At 44.5% G+C, this 8,087-nt stretch overlaps 1 non-coding gene across 1 annotated transcript; it reads left to right on the top strand.

The window, feature by feature from the left end:
* Nucleotides 1–920: 920 nt before the first annotated feature.
* LOC113625871 (small nucleolar RNA SNORA27) lies at nucleotides 921–1,048 on the top strand. The gene has a single exon (XR_003434918.1). It is a non-coding gene; the product is annotated as a small nucleolar RNA SNORA27 (small nucleolar RNA).
* Nucleotides 1,049–8,087: the final 7,039 nt, after the last annotated feature.

Here is an 8,087-nt window from a genome sequence, read left to right on the forward strand (position 1 = left end):
AAAAAAAAAAAAAAAAAAAAAAAAAAAAAAAAAGTGGTACAGACATACAATGGAATATTATTCAGCCTTGAAAATGAAGGAAATTCTGGCATACATTACAGCATGGATGAATCTTGAGGATGTTATGCTAAGGGAAATAAGCCAGACACAGAAGGACAAATACTGTGATTCTGCTCACAAGAGATACTTAGAGTTGTCAAAATCATAGGCACAGAAAGTATAGAGTGCTGGTTGTCAGGGGCCGGAGGAAGGGGAATGGGAATTTACTCTTTAATGGGTATGGAGTTTCAGTTTTACAAGATGAGAAGGGATTTGAAAATGAGTGGTGGTGGTGTTTGCACCACAATATGAATGTCCTCAATACCACTAAACTGTACATTTTTAAACGGTTAAGATGGTACATTTTCTGTCATGTGTATTCTGTCACAGTAAAAATAAATAAATAAATAAATAAAACCTGTACATGTACATTTACAGTACCTTTATCCATAATTGTCAAAAATTGGAAGGAACTAAGATGTCCTTCAGTAGGTAAATGGATAAATAGTGGTGCAGCAAACAAGGAAATGTTTTTTAGTGCTAAAAAGAAATGAGGCATCAAGCCAAAAAAAGACCTGGAGGAACCTTAAATGCATATTATTAAGTGAAAAAGCCCAACCTGAAAAGGCTACATACTCTATGATTCCGACTATATGACATTCTGGAAAAGGCAAAATTCTGGAGACAGTCAGTTGCTAACGGCAAGGGGAGAGGGAGGGATGAATAGGTGGAATGCAGAGGATTTTCAGGGCAATATAACTATTCTGTATGATACTACAACAACAGATGCATGTCATTTCATTATACATTTGTCAAAGCCCATACAACGTACAACACCAAGAGTGAGCCCTAATTAAACTATGGAGTTTGGGTGACACTGATGTGTCAGTGTAGGTTCATCAAATGTGACAAATACGTTTACTGGTCATTCAAGTGGGGCAAAGGAAATATCCTTTTAAAACTCAAGCAAACTGGGTGTTTATCTTGTAAACTGTCGGAGGAAATAAGCTGTAATTCTTGAAAATGTGACCAATATGCCACTCTGGCGGGGATGCTGATAGTGGGGGGGCCATGCACGTGTGGGGAGGAGGGTTATGGGAACTCTCTGTACTCTGTGCTCAGCTTTGCTTTGACCCCGAAACTGCTCTAAAAATAAGAGTCTATTTTTAAAAAACAGTAGTGAAGAACTATAGCAAGAACTCAGTTTGTAATCAGAATGTTATGAAATGTTTTGTCTAGATTCTCTCAGATCTCTTTGTAACAATTCACATCTCCCACCCATTCCTCCTTGAAACTCTTGGCTCTTTGTACCATGCCATCCTGGGTCTGCCTCACTCTGTTAGGGCACCTTCTCTGTCCTTATCCACCGAAGCTCCTGCTTTCTCTCCTAGACTTGCCGTAGGCACACCCCTCCGGGGTTCTCCTCAGGCATCCTTCTCTCCGAACCCACTCTCAGTTTTCAGTTACGAAGACCTATATGCACATGACCCCCACATCACCAGGCAGCTCTGAACCGTCCACCACCAAACACCAGCCAGACCTCACCCTGCCCCGGGACACCTCCCGGCACCTGGAACTTGCCACATCTGAAGTTCATTTTCAAAACTAGCATCTATTCTGCCAAGATGAACGTGGTTCTCTCTGACTCCCAGGCTTGGAGCCTCCTTTGATTACACCTTCTCTCTGGATCCCCGCATCCAATCAGCCACCAGCTTCTGTGTATTCCTCCATGTGTTTCTTTCTTGCCAACCCTGCCATCACCTCTGGAAGACAAGCCCTCTGTACCTTCCACCTGGCATTTCTCCTTCATCCTGCAACCCATCTTCCTGCCTCAAGTCTTCCCTTCATTTTTTCATGCTTTAATCTGAAACAAAATCTGTTTTCTTCAAAATGTCTTTCCGTACAGGTTCCCTCTGTCTGCAGGAGCCTGTGTGCTTGGGTCCCTGCCTTGAACTACACTGCCCACAAGGTCTCCCCCGACCATGAACCTCTTTGCAGCCATCACCTGGCATCTACCACATATGGCCTAAGTTTTAGTTACCTTCCTACCAGTGTCTGCACTCCCTTAACTAGACTTTAATGGCAGAACAAGTGCTTGTGGGTTACTTGAAAATGCCCACAAATACAGTAGGGCACCAACCCACAGCATCCCCAGGGGCCCAGACGGCATTCTTCTGCTTCTCAGTGGTATCATTATTAATAATATTGTCATTATTTACAATAACAAGTGTTAATGAGGATGGACCACATGTAAAATCACAGGCCAGAGGAGGCCACTGACCATCAATTATTGTCTCTGTTGTACCTTCCTGCTCATTCATTTCTTCATTTCCAACAACGGCCCTACTTAGGTGAGGGGGGGAGTAAATTAGGAGTTTAAGATTAACATATACACACTCCTATACATAAAATAGATAACCAAAAAGGACAGGGAACTACACTTGATATTTTGTAATAACCTATAAGGGAAAAGAATCTGAAAAGGATTTTATATATATATGTGTGTGTGTGTGTATATATATATCTTTTTAGTACATATATATATATATATATATAAAATCTGAATCACTGTGCTGTACACCTGAAACTAACACAACATTGCAAATCAACTATACTCCAATTTAAAAAAAAAAAGGCCCTATGTAGGTTTCTTAACCTATTTTTCTCTCCACATGCTGTTTATTCAGTCCTAGCATTTCTAACAAGTGCTCGCCTTTGAGCCTCCACTTTATGTTCTCTCTCAGTCACCATCCCCTACGTCCAGGTGCCAGCTGTTCACTGCCACAGCCTGTTTCATCTAATTCTATTCTGTTGGCTTCAACCTTCCCAACCCTGAACATGTGAGATAATACATCCCTGCTCTTGACTGTGAACTTTTATTACCTCTAAAAATATACATATGTATACATACAGAAAGTTGTCCACCCATCATTCTAAAGAAAAGGCCTTTTTGTTTCGGAGGTTTTGGTTTTTGTTTTTTGACAGGTAACTTGAGAATATAGGACACTTCTATACTGAAAATCTAAATTCCAGTTCAAAGGCCTTGTCCTCCAAGCAGTTATGCTTCCAATGGAGGTACTGATCTCCCAGATAGCTTTCGCTTTACGAATGGGTGCATTTGTATATATTTCCTCATCATCTTTTTGTCAGTTTGTTCGCTTATTTAAAATACAATTACTGGGCTTCCCTGGTGGCACAGTGGTTAAGAATCTGCCTGCCAATGCAGGGGACACAGGTTCAATCCCTGGTCCGGGAAGATCCCACATTGCCACGGAGCAACTAAGTCCATGCGCCACAGCTACTGAGCCCACATGCCACAACTACTGAAGCCCGTGCACCTAGAGCCCGTGCTCTGCAATGAGAGAAGCCACTACAATGAGAAGCCCGCGCACCGCAACAGTGCCAAACACAGCCAAAATTAAAATAAATAAAATAAAATAAAAAACAATACAGCTACCGTTTTAATGCACAACAAGGGGCTTCCCTGGTGGCGCAGTGGTTGAGAGTCCACCTGCTGATGCAGGGGACACGGGTTCGTGCCCTGGTCCGGGAAGATCCTACATGTCGCGGAGCGGCTGGGCCCGTGAGCCATGGCCGCTGAGCCTGCGCGTCCAGAGCCTGTCGGAGCCTGTGCTCCGCAACGGGAGAGGCCACAACAGTGAGAGGCCCCCGTACTGCAAAAAAAAAAAATGCACAGCAAGAAAAATAGGTATGCACACTAAAATGGTACTAGTAGCTATCTATGAAAGGTAGACTTACCAGTGACTTGTTTTATTCTTCATATTTTTACTTTAAACTTTCCCTACCCATATAAGTGTGGCTCATCAAATGCAAAGAAAATGATAAAAATCCAAGACATGGGATTGGAAAACATAAAGTTTCTATAGGCTGCTATGTACAGACTCAGTTTTTGTTTTGTTTTTTTTAATAAATTTATTTATTTATTTTTGGCTGCGTTGGGTCTTCGTTGCTGCGTGCGGGCTTTCTCTAGTTTCGGTGAGCGGGGCTACTCTTCGTTGAGGTGCTCGGGCTTCTCACTGTGGTGGTTTCTCTTGCTGTGAAGCACGGGCTCTAGGTGTGTGGGCTTCAGTAGTTGTGGCACGCAGGCTCAGTAGTTGTGGCATACCAGCGTAGTTGCTCTGAGGCATGTGGGATCTTCCCAGACCAAGGCTCAAACACGTGTCCCCTGCATTGGCAGGTGGATTCTTAACCACCGTGCCACCAGAGAAGTCCCCAGACTCAGTTTTAATAATGCCTCTTAGGTTCTAACATAGGATGATTTTTTTTAAAAGATTTTTTTGATATGGACCATTTTTAAAGTCTTTATTAAATTTTTTACAATATTGCTTTTGTTTTATGTTTTGGTTTTCTGGCCACGAGACATGTGGGATCTTAGCTCCCCGGCCAGGGATTGAACCCACACCCCCTGCATTGGAAGGCAAAGTCTTAACCACTGCATCGCCAGCGAAGTCCCCATAGGATGATTCTTAAAAGCTTTTTCCTTGAGGACAGATCAAGGTGAGAAATCTCTTTATCTCACTGCACATCCCAGTTATCAAGCTCCAAAGCCCCCCAGGTGGGATGCAGAAACCATGTTGTCAGAGCATGGCCCCTGAGACCTCCCCACTCCCAGTCCTCTTGGGTTCGTCTGTCACGTGAGCCATCCCTACAATTAAGACGAGTCACCCATCTGTTTGGGTGATGGAAGTCCCTACTAGAATTTCAAAACACTTTGCCAGGCTTCAATAAATTTGCTGGCAATTCCCAATTTCAGACATTTCAATTTTAGGCATTTGGAAGCCAGAAAGCCCTTCTCTCTAAGAAGAAAGAGAAATCCACACCTACATGGTGCTGACTTGCTCAGAGTTCCAACAGCAGCACCAATGAGGCATGGAGCACAGGGCTTGGAGCCCAGATGTGATCAGCGCTCTCAACTAAACCTTCTTGGCTGACACAATCCTCTGACTCACTTCAGTATCACCCAGCCCTGGGCACACCCCAGTGCAATTACCTGTTAAAAGCATTTCTGTCACTTCCCCCCCTCCGCCCCATAGCTGTTTGACTTCCATCCAGTCCTGCAGGGCTCTGAGTTGAGCTCTTTACTGAGTCTCTGTAATGGCATCCCTAAATGTGTATCTTACATTCAGGTACACACACAGCATTCCTGGTCACTCCCAAGCAGCAGCTGCTCCTAAATGCATGACTGCAGCTCAGTGTCCCATGGACTGGCCATGTCATCTTTAAGTATCATATGCAACCTTGTCCCTTACCTATGAACTCCTAGGCCTCCCCTTCAGAGCAGCATCGGGTTGCCCACCTTCTCCCCACCAGCATTTCAGCTTTCTGATTGACCCACCTGTGTCTTGACCAGGCAGGGGAGGAGCTGCTGCTGCCCCATCTTCCCACCCATTTTAGGTTACCCTGGTCTGATCTTCTCAGTGCCCCTTTGGCTGTGGGGGCTTGAAAGTGACACCTCCAAGTCATGGTCACTATCCTCCTACCTGCTTAATGTAACACATACACAAACACACAACCTTCAGAATGTTATTCCACAGGAGGTGTATAAAACCACGGGGTTAGAAAGACCTCAAGAGGTTATCTGGATCGTTCTCCAGCCTTTGTTCACTCACTCATTCACTCGTTCATTTACTCATCCACTCTTCATTCATTCCTTCCTTCATTAATTCATTTAGTCATTGAACAAAATTGTGCTACATGGTACCAGGCCCTGAGGGTTCAGTAGCACTGCAACCAAGATCCTTAATATGGTAGACTCAACACCCATTGTTTGGTTTTGTTTGGGGCACAGTATGCACTCCCCCTTTTGTTGACAATGGCTCCTAGATATCCTTTTGGGGAGCCACTTGTCCCCCATTCACAGTCCACAGAGTTTCGAGGGGGCTAACAACACCCCCTGGTAGAGCCCTTGGGTGGGGACAGGCACACAACCCAGAATCTCTGACCAATCAGAGACACAGTGACTGGTCTAGGGCAGTGATTCTCAAACATTCTGGTCTCAAGACCTCTTTACACTCTTAAAAATTATGGAGAACCCCAAGAGCTTTGATTATCTGAGTTATAAATATTTACTGTATTTGGCAATTAAAATGAGGGAATTTTAAATATTTACGTATTTATTGTACTGACCCAATAGTCATGTGAATGAATGGAGTAGCATGGGGCAGGGGTGGAGGCCATGCGTGGGCCCAACACCCTGGCCTCTGTCTTGCCAAAGCTGATCTGGCCACCGGCAGCAAAACGAGCCCACGCTGGGCCCCAAGGTGGCACCTTCCCTCAAGGAGACCAGCCAGAGCCTTGGGAGAAACTATATGGCACCCCTTCTATGCGGTGTGATTCCTCTTGACAGAACTGACATATGCTAATGCGAATTTGCCTTTCTTGCTCACAGACCCTCAGTTAGCACCCCTATCGAACGGCTCCAGAGTTCTGATCCACATTCTCACAGCCCTCATAACACTGCAGCCCACAATCAGCAGCAGCCCCACTTTACAACAAAGAGATGTGGCAGAGGGCACCTGACCAGGGGACCCACTGGTCTCTTACATATCACATCACCCAGAAGCGGCTGGCCTAACAGAGGGACAGAATTATCTGCTGGAGAAACAGCTGAGCAGACAGTTAGGATGCAGTGCATCCTGCAGGACACTGTACACATGCTAAACCAGTGACCAGTGTATACTGATTTGTCCCCAGTACAAAAAAAACATGGATCCAGAAATCAAGGGATGTGAGCAGGATTGGCTCCACTTATTACCACATGGGAAAGTTCTGCTTCTCATTCCTGCATCTCTGAGCTTGGCAGTTTAGCAGGTTCTGGCTCTTTAAGGGGGATAAACTTGCTGTTGGACACAGCAAGAGTCCCACTGAACTTTCAACCATATCTGCCACCAGGGAACTTTGTACACCTTACACCAAGGGACCGAAAGGTGAGGAGAAGATCTCCACCACATCTGTGGTGCAGTAGGAGCTGAGAGTTAGGATTTGGAGGACTTCAGAATGTAGAGGATGATGGAAGCCATGGTCTTGGATTAAAGAAAAAGAAAGAAAGGAAGAAAAGGGGATAATCCATTTGTCTTCAAAGTCCATCCGATAAGGAGAGGGTAACACTTTCTTCCTGGCAGCAGTTGCCTTCTTTAGAGCTTAAATCCCTCACAGTGTAATATAATTATTTCTTCTCTGGTTCTTTCATAAAACATTTTGCATCCTTAATGATAGTAAACCCCTCCCTCAATCTTTAGGACAAAATAATCTCTGAACCCTTTATTTTTTTTCCTAAGCAAGATCAAAATTTTATTTAAGAAACATACCTAGATAAGTTAAAAATTAATTCCAGGACACGACTTCAGAGTTCCAGGAATCAGCGAAGCTCAACAGGCATGAGCACTGCCTGGGTGACCTTTTTTTTTTTTTTTTTTCCCCCAGTCCATGTTGTCAACAACCAGCACAGATGGTGAGCTTTTCCCAGGGCCATGCTTTGCAGAATGTTTCCATGATTTTATTATTTCAAAGTTGAAAAAGAGCAAGGATTATGTGTCCCCTTAAAGAACAAAACCAAGCATCTTAAGTAGAAACCAACCCCCCTCTTTGTAAGACCATGTGCTGTGTATCCGTCTGAAGGTATTAGAGGCAGTGAGAGGGTAGGGGTCAACGTGTCACCACAGAGTGGACCAAATGCTGAACCAGAGGCTGAGATTCACCCCAGGACGTCCCCCAAGCATGGCCCTGGCTTGGTCAGTCCTCTCAGTGTTAGTTGCTCATTGCAAAGTGAAAGGATTAGGCTAAACGACAGTGGTGTTCTCTTGAAGTCAAGAAATTCCATGCTATGGTGTGTTTCCTTATGATTTCATGTTTGCAAGTAGGCTTCCCCACCCAATAGTAAATCTTCAGGGCAGACACATGGAACTGACTTCCCTTTTTCCACCCACATAGCACAACATACATTTATCTCTGATAGTGGCCCTCAAACTTGCCGGGCTTAAGAATCACCTGTAGTGATTTATGATGTCCTAGGGTTGTAGATGCCTCAG

The sequence above is a fragment of the Aethalodelphis obliquidens genome, unplaced genomic scaffold (assembly GCF_003676395.1).
Source record: "Aethalodelphis obliquidens isolate GAN/ISIS:26980383/991018 unplaced genomic scaffold, ASM367639v1 scaffold16, whole genome shotgun sequence".
NCBI lineage: Eukaryota > Metazoa > Chordata > Mammalia > Artiodactyla > Delphinidae > Aethalodelphis > Aethalodelphis obliquidens.